The sequence below is a fragment of the Eucalyptus grandis genome, chromosome 4, assembly GCF_016545825.1.
Source record: "Eucalyptus grandis isolate ANBG69807.140 chromosome 4, ASM1654582v1, whole genome shotgun sequence".
In the NCBI taxonomy this organism is placed as follows: Eukaryota; Viridiplantae; Streptophyta; class Magnoliopsida; order Myrtales; family Myrtaceae; genus Eucalyptus; species Eucalyptus grandis.
In genome coordinates, this window is record NC_052615.1 from 27,347,232 (window position 1) to 27,363,446 (window position 16,215).

Consider the following 16,215-nt stretch of genomic DNA (forward strand, 5'->3'; position numbering starts at 1 on the left):
TCTCTCCATATTTTAAAGGAATGCAACGGCATAATCAAAGTAGTTGTCAGGTCCCATCTGTATTTGTCCTTGTCCTAAGGCCTCTTTTCAAGCTGCAACTGTCGTCTGACCTATGCATCTTCCCTCTTTCTTTCTTCTTTTCTTTAATAAAGAGTGTAGGGACCTCCACTTGCAATTGTCTGTCCTTTGTGAATGTGGTCCCAAAAGTTAATTGTATATTTGTCCTTTTTTGTTGCAGAAATGGCTCATGATAAGGACTATATTGCTGTCATTGTTTACTACGGTGGGGATTTTGTGATTGGAGAGGATGAGTGAGAGTATGAGGGGGGAATGAGGGTACTATCTTTGTAGATATAAAAAAGGCATATTATATTGGATTTGTTAGGGATATAGTGACATTTTTGCCTTGTAGAGTACAAAAGTTACTGTACTGTGTTCCTGGGAAAAGCCTGAGAGATGGTTTGAGAGTTTTGGAAGATGATAATGGTTTTAGGGATGTCCTATATCATTATCTTTATGGCGAAGATGCGAAAGTATTTGTTGAAAACAATAGTGATAGTGAGAACGAAAATGATGACAGAGATAACACTCAAGTAGGAGAAGGAGGAGATGGTATTCAAGCTAGTACTGAGGTTAGGGATGAAGTAGGGCATGATGGACAGGACGGGGAGGAGAGGGGCGCATATGCTGTTTACCAGAGCGATTGTGACATAGGTGATGTCACAATCACTGAATTAGATTGGGAAGTAGCTGAATCTAGTAATGGTGATGATGACGATGACGATGACGATGACGATGAAGGGTTGGCTGCTGAAGCTGAAAATTTATTAATCTTAAGTGACGCCGATGATGAGGAGCTTACACAGTTAAGGAAAAAACAAAGGGACTTTTTGTCAGATAGATTTGCAACTTTGCATGTAGCTGATGAATTTTCAAACAGAGACGAAGGCCCTGCAGATGTTAGTGTTGCTGGCCAGGTCTTGGAGACAGATTATGAAGAAAGCATCGACACCGCAACTTCCCAGAACGAAGTTGAAGAAGATCAACGAGCTGTACGTAGAAGGAAAAGTAAGTTTCCTTCCTATGATTCATCTGTTGCCTCTTCTACTTTGTCAGTAGGTATGAAATTCCATGATGCGATACAATTTAGGGAAGCTATACTGAAGAACTCCATTGCTGCATAAAGAAATATTGATTTCATTAGAAATACCAAGAAATTTGTAAGAGTTAGGTGTTTGCAGCAAAACTGTCTATGGAAGATTTACGGTGCGTTTGTTAAAAAGAGTGGGTCTTTCTAGATTAGAGCCTACCAAGAGGAACACACTTGTTCCATTAATTTTCAAAACAAAAGGGTAACAAGTGCATGGTTGTCCAAGCACTTCTTCAATCGATCAAGCGATGCCCGAGATGAAAATTACTAACTTTAGGATGCTGGTGAAGGAGCGTGTAGGCATCAATGTATCTAGGAATAAGTGCAAAAGAACAAAGCAAAACGTGATAAAGATACTTATTGGTCAGTATGCTAAGGAATATGGGCATGTGTGGGAGTATGCTTGGGAGTGTAGGCTGCAAAACCCTACAAGTAGAGTGTATGTAGAGGTGGTTGAGAGACCGCTTCCTAATCATGGGATCAAGTTCGATAAGTTCTATGTATGTTTTGATGCATGTAGACGAGGATTTTTAACTGGTTGTAGACGGATTATAGGATTGGACGGCTGTTTCTTGAAGGGCTTGTGCAAAGGAGAATTGTTGGCGGCAATTGGAAGAGATGCGAATAACCAAATATTCCCACTAGCTTGGACTATTGTAAAGATTGAGAACAAGGACAATTGGTCCTGGTTCTTGAAAAATCTGATGGCTAACTTGGGGATAACAAACGGGGAAGGGTGGGCATTCATGAGCAACCAACAAAAGGTAATACTTGCTTTTTGAAAAATATAGTCAATAGTTTGCTTTGTAATATGAACATGTAATTTGCTCTAGTATTTCTTACCTTGAATTTTTGTAGGGATTGGTTTCGGCAGTAACCAAGTTGTTGCCCCATGCTAAACACCGAATGTGTGCGTGGCACATATACGGAAATTGGGCAAAGACCTACAAAGGGGATAAGCTGTAATTGCAATTTTGGCAATTAGCAAATAGTGCAAACATGGCTGATTTTAGAATAGCCAAAGAAGGACTGCTTTAGTTGACAAAGGAAGGTTGTGCTACCTTATTTCAACTAGAACCGAAGCATTGGTGCAGGGCATTCTTCAGTAAGGAGTTCAAGTGTGATAACGTCGACAACAACATTTGTGAAGTATTTAATTCAAAGATAATAGATGCCAGATGCAAACCAGTCATTTCAATGCTTGAAGATATACGAGTTGCGGTTATGACTTGGCTGCAGAAACAAAGAGATGAGGCTGCAAAGTGGACAAGACAATATGGTCTTAGGATTGCCAAGAAATTGGATGAGAACTTGGCTGCAAGTAGGCATTGTCATCCCATTTGGAATGGAGATGACGGATATGAGATAATGAAGGGTGCTGATAAGTATGTTGTCAATCTAGAAAGTAGGAAGTGTTCATGTAGAGCATGGCAAGTAAGTGGAATTCCAAGTGCACATGCCATATGTGCCATCCAGTTGAAGGGCGACAATACAGATGATTACATCGATGATTGGTACCATAAATCAAAATACCTTGCTTTCTATCAGTTCATGATGTAGCCAATTAGAAGTAGCAAGTTTTGGGAGCCCACGGATCATGAAGCACCTCAACCTTTGCCACTGAAGAAGAAAATTGGAAGGACAAAATGAAGACGAAGAATGGCGAAGGGAGAGGTCTCAGGTCAGCAAATAATGAGCAGGTAGGGTGCAAAGATAACGTGCTCTTATTGTTGCCTAGCAAGCCATAATATTAAAGGTTGTCAATTGAGGAAGCAACAACAACCGTTGAGGCAAGGTGAAGAGCCTAGTGAAAAGACAGTTGGAGAAATGCACATAGCAGGGCCAATTGAGTCGACTGTTCTTGGTCAACAAGTAGAACCCCGGTAAGTCATGAAATTTATTTTATGTTTATGTTGCTTTGTCGTTTATCATAAAAATGTACATAATATCCTATTTGGCCTTGTATGTAATGTGTTTGTTAGTTCACAAAAAGAACCTCAATAAGTAATGAAACTGAACAGCCTGTTCGAAGAAGGCAATGTAGAAGACAGCCAGGTAAAGGATTGGCCCAAGCAGCATCACGGTCAGCTGAAGGATTGACCCAAAGCATCACGGCCAGCTGAAGGATTAGCCCAAGCAGCATCACGGCCAGCTCAATCGACTATTCTTCAGCAGCGAAAGAAATACCCAGTGGTAAATTCAACCATTTGTATTCAGTTTTTCATTTTCTTTATATTATTATATGTCTCGATATTATATTTATGGTGTCTTTTGCCTCTTTCTCAGGTTCGAAGAAAGCAAGTTGGAACTCAATTGCAAACTAAAGGGCCATCACAAGAGCCACCTCAAGGATCATCACAGGGGCCACCAGAAGAATCACTGCAAGAGGCACTACAAGTACCACCACCAGTACCACCAGAAGGCATAATAGAAGGAGGTGTCACTAAAGTTGAAGGGCTACACAGAAGGACAGCTAGAACAATGCCAGGTGAAGGGGCAACTACACAAAGGCCATCTAGAAGACGCCCAGCTGAAGAATTGGTCGAAAAAGCCCCAGTTGTAACTGAAGGGCCCAAGAAAACAAGAAAAAGAGCCAACAAATCACAAGTTCCTGAAAGTGACGCCCCTATTCAAACAAGAGGGGCACTTGGGAAGATGTTAAGACAATATGGCTATGACCTTTATACAGATGAGCGTACTGGAACAGTTATTCTCAATATAAGTTTTATTGGCTGCATTTAATTTAATTTATGTTGTAGACTTTTGCTAACAATTTATTATTTTTTTGTAGCCTGGGAGAAGTTCAGAGATTCTTATCTTAGGCCCAACTCAAGAATCAACGGTTGCACCAACAAAAAAGAAAACATCAACTGTGCCAACAAGAAATAAGAGAAAGAACTCAGTTGCAGGTCCAGCTCCAGCTCCTTTTGAATCAATTCGGCTTGGAAAATTTGCGGCTCCATCTAAGTCAGTGGATACTGAGAAGGTTGAAGAAGAAGTTGCACGTCCAGTTAGAAAGAGTGCAAGAATTATGAATCAAGTGAAAGGCCCATCGAAAGGAGCACGAATAGGGGGTGTCGTGCATATTGATTGATGAGATGAGATGTGATAGGATTTGTGGAGCTTAGGAGTCAAAACAATTATGTAAACGTTGATGTTGTCAGACTTGTTATGGATGGTTATCTTTTTTTTTTCTTTAGTTTGTCATTCATTGATGTTGTCAGACTTAATTTCAATATCAATGAAATGATCTTGCGCTGCTTGTCAATTTATGTTGTTGTTGTTTGTCATGGATTCTGCTTTTACTTGCTGCTGTTCTTGCTGCTCGTTGGTGTTTTGTGGTGATAGCCGGAGTCTTTGGTGTATTTGGTGGTGGTGGATGGTGATGTTTGGTGGTAGTGAGTTTGTTGTTGGGGTCCTAATGTGGTAGCTGGGGTGCTGGTGTGGCTAGTGGTGATGCCCGGTGATTATGGGTTTGTGGTGGGGTTATAGGCTTAAGCAGTTGCACCTACACCTGGTACAAGTGTGCAGTTTGTACATCTTATACCATGTGTACTGGTGTAAGCTAGTATAAGGCTCAGGCTCAGCTTGCACTAGTACCTTGTGCAGCAACACCACCAACATGGTGGTGGCTGGAGCGCCTAGTGTGTAGTGTGGCTAGTGGTGATGGTTGGTGGTGCAGCCGGTGGTGGTGGCTGACGCAATTTTTAGAGAAAACCAACAAAAAAATTGGCACTTAACTGTTCACTTTTAACTACAAGTGACACTTAACCGATCACTTTAATAATAACTTGACACTTAAGTGATCCTTTTTTCATCGCGACTAGCACTTAAGTGGTTACTAAATACAACTTATGGCACTCGGGTAATCACTCATGTTTGTCTTGTGTATATGTTGGTCTGCATCAAAACAGAGAAGATGATTCTGCATCAAAACAGAGAAGATGATGGTAATTTAACTTATGGCAACTCCATATGACAGCACAAACAACAACAAAGTCACAATGATCTTGTGGAACAACACAAACTTCTTCACATCTTTTAAAAAGAAAAAAGCTTACATTTAATCCAGAACAACACCATTTTTAACTATGGCGGTCGGAGAAACTTTTTCTCATTTTCAAGTACTTTACATTTCATCATAAAGTACAATAGACAACAAACCAACACCATAATAAACGCTTGGTAACACTTTCGTTCGATTTTCATCATTGAAACTTCATTCTTGAAAGGTTTAGTTGAAAATGCTTGAGCGTGCATTGAGACTTCATTCTTGAAAAGTTTAACTGAAGACGCTTGAGCTTGCATTGAGTCAACATCGTCCAAGTCGTTAACGAACACATATGGAGATTGCTGTCTTTTATGAAGTAGATCAAATATCACCTCTGTGGCTCGGTCAGAGAACTTCGCATCGACCCATTTGAAGTATTTGCACTTCGACGCTTCTTTATATCGGGCGCATCCATAAAATCTTCTCCCAGGATTGATTTGAGTCCACGATGTTCTTCTTAGACTCGGTAACCCACAAAAACAGAAACGCTGGCCTTCTCCTTCACTTCGGTGAGAGGAAATTGAGGCGCTGCTGCGAGTCCTGCTCTCCATTTCCAAGATTCGATGAAGGAATTTTGGGCAAATGAAAATTAGGATTCGAGACTTGGATTCGAGCACTTCAATAGGGATTTTGGCCGATTTAGGGTTTTAGATTTGGGGCATTTGGGGAGACGATGTCGTTTTTGGAAGATTTTGGGCTTTTATTATGCAGACAACGTCGTTTCTGGTGAGTTAGAGCCGACTCAGCTCTCCGGCGAGCCACGTGGGCAATAAAAAATAATGAAATATTGCCACGTAGGATTTCCGACAAGGGTCGCCGGAGGTGGCACTTAAGTGTCCCACTAGAAAAAGAAAGTGGCACTTAAGTGTACCGTTTTGAAGTTATGGCGTTAAGTGTCCCCCGTACCAAGTTATGGCATTTGGGCTGTTCTTCCGCCCAACACATTTTAGCAGAAATCTCTCTGTTTTAAAGAATCGTGAGTCTTTGGTGTTGTCCTTTCCAAAAACTAGCTTCTTGATTAGAAGTTCGCTGCCAAGGAGAAATTGGATTTAAAGTTTTTTTTTTTTTTTTTTTTTTTTTTTTTTTTTTTTTTTTTTTTTTTTATCAAAGCAAGTTTTTAAATGGTGCAAATGATTGCAATTTTCTACCTTACTTTGATTTGTACAAGACCTATTATTTTTCAAACGTCGGGAGTTCACGCTTGCTTTCAAAAAATGTCATGCATTTTATGAGCAGTTTTCCAATATCTTTTTTTTCACCAAAAAGTTAAAAACTTTTATTTCTCCTTTTGAATATTTCTCTCGTTTTTAAATGTTCTAAACATATCATAAAATCTCTTTGTTTTAAAAAATTGCGAGTCTTTTGTTTTGTCCTTTCTAAATACTAGCTTCTTGATTATAAATTCTCTGTCAAAGAGAAAACTGGATTTAAGGTTTTTTATCAAAGCAAGTTTTTGAATCTATTTCTCAAATGCTCTGTGGCGGTAAGTTATCAAATATCTCTATTTTTGTGAAACAAGTTAACTTTTTTTTTTTCTCTTGAATTTTAATCTTTTTTCTTAAAGTTCTTTGTGAAAAAGATTCTGTAATATTTCTCTGTTTTAAAGAATTTTAATTCTATTGTTGTCCTTTCTAAATATTAGCTTCTTGATTATATATGTATATATATTAATTTTTCAAAGAGTAACCATATTTAAAATATTCCGTCAAAGTTGTTTTAAAATGGTGCAAATGAGTCGCAAGCTTTAGAATCTATTTCTCAATTGACTTTATGAGTAGTAAGTTTTTAAATCCCTCCTTTGTGCCAAAAAAACTTTTCTTTTTCTCCTTTTGAATTTTAATCTTTTTTCTTAAAGTTCTTTATTCAAGAGATTATGTAATATCTCTCTATTTTAAAGAATTTCAGTTTTATTGTTGTCCTTTCTAAATATTAGACTCCTGATTATATATATATATATATATATTTTTTTGGTCAAAGAGTAATTGGATTTAAAGTGTTCAGTCAAGGTCGTTTCAAAATGGTGCAAATGATTGGAATTTTCTACCTTACTCTAATTTTTGTGAGACCTATTATTTTTCGAGCTTCAGGAGTTCAAATTTGCTATGAAAAGCCGTCATGCATATTTATGAGTAGTTTTCCAATATTTCTTTTTGCCAACAAGTTCTCCTTTTTAAAAGTTCTACAAATATAGTAAAATCTCTCTGTTTTAAAGAATTGTGTATCTTTTGTTTTGTCCTTTCTGAATATTAGCTTCTTGATTTTAAGTTTTCTATCAAAGAGTAATTGGATTTAAAGTTTGTTATCAAAGCAAGTTTTTGAATCTATTTCTCGAAAGCTCGATGGCATTAAGTTATCAAATATCTCTTTTTTGCGAAAAAAGTGCAAACTTTTGTTTTCTTCTTTTCAGTTCTATTTCTTAAAAAGTTCGATATTGAAGAGATTTCATAATATCTCCAGCTATTTCAATGAATTGTGAGACTTTTGTGTTTTCTTTTTCTGAAATATTAATTTCTTAAATTTATGTTTTATGTCACAGAGTACCGGGATTAAAGTTCTACGTCAAACATTTTGTTCCTTACTCTGTTTTGTACAAGAAGTATGATTTTCAAATAATAACAGTAGTTGAAAGTTCTGCAGATATTTATGAGTAGTTTTCCAATATTTCTTTTTCACCAAAAAAGTCAAAACTTTTATTTCTCCTTTTAAAAGTTCTACAAATATCGTAAAATCTCTGTTTTAAAGAATTGCAAGTCTTTTGCTTTGTCCTTTCTGAATATTAGCGTCTTGATTTTAAGTTTTCTACCAAAGAGTAACTGAATTTAAAGTTTGCTATCAAAGCAAGTTTTTGAATCTATCTCAAAAGCTCTATAGCAGTGAGTTACCAAATATCTTCTTTTTTTTTTTTTGTGAAAAAGTTAAAAAAAAAATTTGTTTTCTTCTTTTCAGTTCTATTTCTTAAAAGTTTGTTATTGAAGACATTTCATAATATCTTGAACTATTTCAATGAGTTGTGAGACTTTTGTTTTTTTCTTTGAAATATTAATTTCATGAATTTAAGTTTTCTGTCGCAGAGTACATGGATTAAAGTTCTACGTCACAAATTTTGTTCCTTACTCTGTTTTGTACAAAAAGTATTATTTTCAAATAATAACGGGAGTTGAAAGTTGATTTTAAATTGCATATTTATGACAAATTTGTCAAATCTATTTCTCAATAGCTTTTCAGCAGTAAGTTTTCAAGTATCTCCTTTTTGCCTAAACAGTTAAACTTTTGTTTTCACCTTTTGAATATTTATTTGTACTTCAAAAGTTCTTTGTTAAAGAGATCTTATAGTATTTCTCTTTCTTTCGAAGTACTGTTAGACTTTTGTGTTGTCTTTTTGAATTTTAACTTCTTGATTTTAAAATTTTGTCAAGGACTAGCCAGATTCAATGTTTTCCGTGAAAGTCGTGTCCAAAGAATGTAAATGATGGCAATTTTCTTCCTGTTTTGTACATGACGTATTATTATAAAAAACATATATTGGGAGTTCAACGTTGCTTTAAGAAAAATTCTTGCATATTTATCACAAGTTTTTCAAATCTATTTTTTAATGGCTTTATGAGCAGTATGTTATTAAGTATCTCTTTTTTGCCAAAACAGTCAACTTTTGTTTTCTTCTCTTGAATATTATTTCAGAAGTTCTTTGTTAAAGAGATAAATCTCTGTCTTTTCCTTCCTAAATGTTTACTTCTTGATTTGAAGTTTCTGTTAAAGAGTCATTTGATTTAAAGTTTTCCTCCAGAGACATTTCAAAATGTTGCAAAATATGTCAATTTTCTTCCTTCCTCTTTTTATACAAGATCTTTTATTTTTAAACGACATTGAGAGTTTTAAATTGCTTTCAAGGAATGTCACGCATATTGTTATTAGAGAATTGTGTGACTACTGTGGTTTTGTCCTTTCTAAACATTAACTTCTTGATTTCAAAATTTTTGTCAAAGAGTAACTGGATTTAAAGTTCTATGTTGAAGTCAGTTTCCAAATGTCATCATCGCAATTTTGTTCCTTTTTCGAACAATATCGAGAGTTCAAACAAGCTTTTGAAAGCTGTCATGTATATTTATCTTAACTTTGTCTAATCTATTACGCAATAGCTGTATGAGCAGTAGTCTTTCAAATATCTCTTTTTTGACAAAAAAAGTTAAATACTTTTGTTTATCTTTTTTCATATTTATCTGTTCTGCACAAGTTCTCTATTAAAGAGAACACATAAATATCTCTCTGTTTTAAAGTACTGTGAAGCTTTTGTTTTGCCCTCTCTAAATATTTACTTCTTGATTTTAAGTATTCTCTCAAAGAGTGATCGGCTCAAATGTTGCAAATGGTGGCAATTTTCTTCCTTACTCTATTTCGTACTAGTCCTATTATTTTCAAGTAACATTGGGAATTGTGCTTAGCTTTCAAGGAACCTCATGCATGTTGATAGATACTTCCACAAGATTGTTAAATCTATTTCTCAATATCTTTTGAGCAATAAGTTGTCATAGATCTCTTTTTTACCAAAAAGGTGAATGTTCTTTGTTAAAGAGATTTGATAAAATCTCTCTCTGATTTAAAGATTTGGGAGACTTTTGTTTTGTCATTTCCTTTGTGATTTCAAGTTATCTTTCAAAGAACTACCCAAATCTTAAGTTTTCCATCGAAGCCATTTCCATATGTTGCAAATGATGGTAATTTACCCTTTTGAATCTTTTTTTTATGAGACCTACTATTTTTAAAGAACATTGGGAGTTTAGATTTGCTTTTAAAGAATGTCATGCATAATGTTTTAGACCATATCACAAGTTTCTGAATGTATTACTGTGAGTTTTCAAATATATGTGTTTTTGCCAAAAGGTTAATCTTTAGGTTTCTCCTTTTGAATATTTATATATTTTTTTAATTTGTGTTAAAGGGATTTTGTAACATCTCTCTCCGTTTTAAAGAACAGTGAGAATTTTGTTTTGTTCTTTTTAAATATTAGCTTCTTCATTTTATGTCCTATGGAAGAGTAACTGGATTTAAATTTTAATATTAAAGCCGTTTCCAAATGACAATTTCCTACCTTTGTCTCTTTTATTTCAGAATTATTGCTTTGATACAACATTGGGAGTTTGGGGGTGCTTTTAAAGAATGTCATGCATATTATGCAAGTAATTATCAATAGGTCTTAAGATGTAATTCTCTATAGTTTTGTAAATATTTAACCGCTAGTGGTCATTTTTCAAATCAATGATAAATTGAGTCCAGTCATTGCTTCCTGTTCAGAAAAGTCATCGTGGTTAAGTTCTTTATTTTACTTTGTTCCTTAATTTTCCTCAGCTTTGAGGGCGCAGTTTTGATTCTTTGGGAATAGGTTCGCGTCATTCCTCTGTGCTGAACTCCACATGGGAACGTTTTCTAGGTTTGTTTTCTCCAATATCCGAGAGCTCCTGAAGCACAAGAAGGGAAAAAGACATCGTCTCGTGGGGTGGAGTGGCAAGGTCAAACTTCTTACATTGCTTGTCGTTCATAGTTTGGCTGTCATTAGCTCAGATAGTCAATTGGCTAACAAACTCTCTTTCTGCAGCAGCTGCGACTGAGGATAGTTATATTGGTTTTGGTTATTTCTTTAAAGGGCCATTGCCTTGGAATTTCCTGAAGTTGTCGGGATATTTGGCCCTATCCCGACTAGGCATATATCGTTCCCTGGGAGGGGTAAATCGGGTTGCTTTTGCTGGGAATTTGAATCAGAATGGTTTGTTGAGCACTTTGGATTCTTTTTTTGGGTATTGGTAGACTTAGGATTTGCTCCCTTGGTATAGTTTCCTTTATGAATGCGCAAATTGTGTTTCTGCTTTTGGCACAAATATATTGGAAGTTGCAAGACCTGAAAGAAAGAGGTGGAGCTGGAAGGAAGTTCTCTGGTATAGTTTCTTTGCTTCAGTTGGGTTTGCCATAGTACAGGCAAGCACTTAATTAACTGGCACACAAAATTATATTAACCATTGCCAAAGTAAAATTACAGCATGCGAAGAAGATTCATGGCTTCTTTCGTTTCTGATTTTTGTTCCGGTATATACTGCATGTTTGGATTTTTACGCACATTTCTCTTCTTTTGTCAGATATTGTACATACTTGTGTGACCAGTTCTTTAAAAAGCAACTATAAATGAACTGAATGGAAGTATTTCTGTTTGATATGTTTCCTGAGAGCCCTAACAGTGTGCCAGCAATGGGATCTGGGCTTAGTGGGGTTTCATACATAACATAGCCATAAAACTTGGGAAAAGTCTTTTAAAATGATCTACTAGTTGATTGCGATGATCTTCTAGTTGATTGCCTACTGGTTTAGTTGATGCGAATTCACTTGAGATGAAAATACTTTTTCTTATTGATGAGTTTTCCTGGTAACACATGACCCATCTTATCTATATATGTGCCAGGCTATAGGCCAAGTACTCTACCTTTGTCCATATGTTGGGGACCTAAGCACACAGTGGACTCTTCTTCTGTTACAACATTGATGCTACGCTCAGTATTTACAACATACGATGGAGAAAGGATCTCTGACCTGAATATTGGAAATGGCATTGCTGTTAGTATTTGCAAGCACAATCTCCTACTTACCAGTATCCTTTGGTTGAACAAGCACAAGCTAATCAGGATGACAACTATGTGGGGCATGTTGCCATCATTTTATCCTCTGTCCTCTTAGTCCTTGGTATTGTATATGTTTGGCTAAGCGATCATCATAAATTCTAGGATGTTATCGTATTTTGATAGGATTAAGAGAAGGAAATGTACCTAACTTGCTCCGTAACAAAAATTTTGAGGAAGCAGAAAGGAAAATTCCCCTCAACTATTCCTCAAGATACACCAGCAGAAGTGGAGGCCTTCAAAATTCTTCTTACTTACCCTTCAAGGTCAGTATCCAGGGATGCTATCCATTTCCAAGTGTAATACGACTGTAGCAGACCGGAGTAATAAGGTTCTAAACATGATCGCAAACTACCCTTTTCCATAAGGCTTCATAGTCTGTCTTAGTAATTGATGGATCCGTCATGTGTGCTAGTTGTGATCTGGCTGAGTTCCTTGTTTCTGTATTTTCTTCTGTTTTGCGCCTAACTTTATGTGAAGTGCGGCGGTCTATTCTATGTATTGAGTCTATGTAGTTTTCAGTTTTGCCCTTTTCCATTTCTTCTCAATGAAATGGATGGATTGTATGACAAATCTTAAACTTGTCAGTTGGCCATGGGTGAACATATATTGCTTTTACCCATCTTTATCCATTTCTTCCAGGCCAATCATTTCTGCACAATAAGAGTTTAATATGCTGATTAACTTAGTCTGTAATCTGTAGAGCCAAAATATCCTCCTCTTGTTTTCTCTTCTCGTGAGTTATGTTAAGTGCTGCTTGCAAGTGACTTTTAATGAGCTAAGTATCTGGGGAGATAATCTAAATGCAATTTAAGTACCTCGTTTTGTCTGTCTATCCTGGAGTAGCATGAGTGGATAATTTAGGCTTCCAGGCCAATCATTTCTGCACAATAAGAGTTTAATATGCCGATTAACTTAGTCTGTAATCTGTAGAGCCAAAATATCCTATAGAATGATATTGCATTATGAGGAGCACAATAAGAGTTCAAAAATAGCCAATTGTTTTGAAAGACACCAGATATTATAGCTGGTGTATACAGTTAAATAACTGTTTGCCAACCCAGGAAACTTCTTATTGATGTCAACATTTATTCGCTATAGGTAGTACATGGTACTAAGTTGTACCTACATGAGTGTACTGCTTGCAGATATGCGATTGTTATTTACCTTTTGGTTGGAATTGGAGCGAGCTCAATTGCTTTAAATGTTGAACCAATTAGAGTTATATTTATATGGTTCATTATTTCTGTCACAGGTGAAAAGCTCTGGAGTGATGCCCATTATATTTTCTACATCTTCATTGCCTCTCCTGGGAATTGTTTCACGCTTCATGGCTTTAGCTGCACCGAAGAAAGCTGCTGTCACTCTGAACCCTGGGGGTATGATTATGTTCATATTTAATGAAGATTGTGATTAGTAAGAGAAATGGCTAACAACCGATTTGCTTGAAACACATATATTAATATATTCTAAATATCATGAGAAGATTGTTCCTTCCTATGCTTCGATACGTCAGCTTCCATGTAGAAATGGTGGTCATTATCTCAGAGACCCATAATTTCATCAATCATGGGAACATAAAACATCTAAGATGGAGCTGTTGCTAATAGAATTATTATCACCTTTCTTACAGAAGGATGTGATGAAACACCTGATTGTTTATTTGAGTTGAAGTATCTTTTGAATTTATTTACCTAGTATGGTTCTGCTTTCAGACATTCATAATAATTTAGAAACGTCTGTAGGATGTTTGATTTGTCAAATCAATTTTAGCATATTTTATGGCATCACATGTTATTTGTTACTAAAGTAAAATTTATGAAATAGGTTTTGGGTGTGTCATCTCATTAAGACTTCGACATTCAAAAGGTGGTTACCTCAAGAGTGAACTTTTGTTGGTATCATCTTGTTTGTAAATGTTTATTGGCCTCTATCTATTGCCCTCAGTCATCCACGTTGACTTTGCATGGCTTACCTGTGTTGAATCTAAAACCACATGTAAATTCTCTTGCAGTTTTAGTGTACTGTCATTCTTCACTAATGCATTCGAGTCGAGCTTTACTCATGGTAATATCTCAGTGAGATCGGTGCCAACTCCTGCACTATAGATGCATGTAAGGTTTGATTGAAAATTTTTATACTTGGGGTACACTCAATGCAATCTTTCCTGCAGATTAAATGCTCACGTTTTTCATTTTATATGTGAGAGATCTTGGCAATCATCTTTTTCTTTTTTATCTTTTTTAATCATAGTCTGCTTTTGCTATCTGAGTATCCATCGCATTAGCAAATTGATGTTTGTATATCCTGTTTGTTTCACCTCAAGAAAATGTCTCTCTGCTACCAGGTTCCAAAGTAACATATGTTGAAACTTCTATTCATATGTGATACTTTCTAATCATGCTTGAGTGGAAACTTCTCTGCTCTTGCTGTAGGAAAGAGGAAACTTTGTTTAGCTTGAGGCATATGCTGATGGTGGACTGTTCTGTTTTTTCTCATTTTGGACATGTGATGTGGTCTAATGGTGATAAATAACTATTGTAGGTTCTCTAGACCTTCCAGCCAGCGTACTATTAATAGCCTTCTTCAACTACTGCTACACTTTCCTACAGTTGGGCCTTGATGATATGAGTGAACAGCTGAAATGGCAAGGTGTATTAATGCCCCTTGTTCAACTGGGTAAAACTACAGCCGCATTCAAGAAAATGGTATTTTTCATGTGATTAAAAATTGCAAATTTTTTTTATTCAGGTGTTTTGGTAGGAATTTCTCTTGTTTATATGCCATTTATTTCATACGTGAGGAGAAAGGCATCTTTGGTGTTTCCTTGAACGTATCCTGGCTAGTGGGACAAGGGCATTGTGGTTTTCTTGCCTGGCATTTGTCAATGCTTGACCTTTTCCCTTAGGTTAAGCATAATTACCTGCATATGTCTTGAGAAATAATCTTTTAAGAAGTTGAACCACCTTTTTACCAAATTTTGTTAGCAAACCAATGCCTCTTTATTTCATGGATATTTTCACTTCTGTTACTTTCGGATCCTATACTCTCTCTCTCTGAGTTTTTACACTCCACTAAGCCCAAGATTTCCCAGCTTCTTTGGTCTTCACCTGATCTGTTCTATCATTTCATGTTGATAAATCTGCACAGATTTTAGCAGAAGTCTTTTAATGTGTCTCCATGCGATTACCACTACTATTTGTTGGTGTGGAGTGTAGCATATTTATCCGGATTAGGTTTGAGTACCTTGCAATTTTCTCTCTCTTTTCTTAAAGTACTGGGAGACTCTTGTCTTTTCTTTTCTGAATGTTTACTTCTTGATCAAATTTTCTGTGAAAGAGTCACTGGATATCTAGTTTTCCAATAAAGTCATTCAAAATGTTGCAAATGATGTCAATCTTCCTTACTTTGTGTGTACAAGACCTTTTATTATAAAACAACATTTGAGAGTTTTAAACTACTTCGAATGTCATGCATATTGTTATTAAAGAATTCTGAGACTCTTGTTTTGTCCTTTCTAAGCATTAACTTCTCGAATTCAAGTCTTCTGTCAAAGAGTAACCGGATTTAAAGTTATACGTCAAAGTTGGTTTCCAAATGCTGCAGATCTTTGCAATTTTGCTCATTTCCAAACAATATCGAGAGTTTAAATGTGTCTAATCTATTACTCAATAGCTTTATGAGCAGCAAGTTTTCCAATATCGTTTTTTTTTTCTTGCAAAAAAAGTTTTGAACCTTTTTTTTTTTTTATCCTTTTCCATATTTATCTGTTCTTCAAAAGTTTTGTTAAATAGAATAATCTCTTTTTGTTTAAAAGCACTGCGAGGCTTTTGCTTTGTCCTCTCTAAATATTAAATTCTCGATTGTAAGTTTTCCTTGAAAGGGTAATGGATTTAAGAGTTTTCCATCAAAGCTGTTTTCAAATGTTGCAAATGATGGCAATTTTGGTTTTTACTCTATATTGTACTAAGCTTATTATTTTAAAACAACATTGGGAGTTCTACTTAGCTTTTATAGAACCTTATGCATATTGTTCGATTATGTCACGAGATTGCGAATCTATCTTTCAATAGATTTGTGCGCCAGTAAGTAGCCATATATCTCCTTTTTACTATAAAAGGTAAATTGCTCCTTTTCAACATCTATCTTCTTCTCTCTCTTTTTTTAAATTTCTTTGTTAAAGAGATTTGATAAAATCTCTCTTTGATTTAAAAAATTGTATGGCTTTTGTTTTGTCATTTCTAAATACGTTTCTTGATTTTAAGTTTTCTGTCAAAAGACTACCTTGATTCTAAGTTGTTCGTCAAAGTCGTGTCCATATGTCCCGAATGATGGTAATTCTCCTTTATGAATTG

At 35.7% G+C, this 16,215-nt stretch overlaps 1 pseudogene; it reads left to right on the forward strand.

Annotated features, from left to right (window-relative positions):
- The first annotated feature begins 240 nt into the window (after nucleotides 1-240).
- On the forward strand, nucleotides 241-14,583 carry LOC104450992 (annotated as a pseudogene).
- Nucleotides 14,584-16,215: the final 1,632 nt, after the last annotated feature.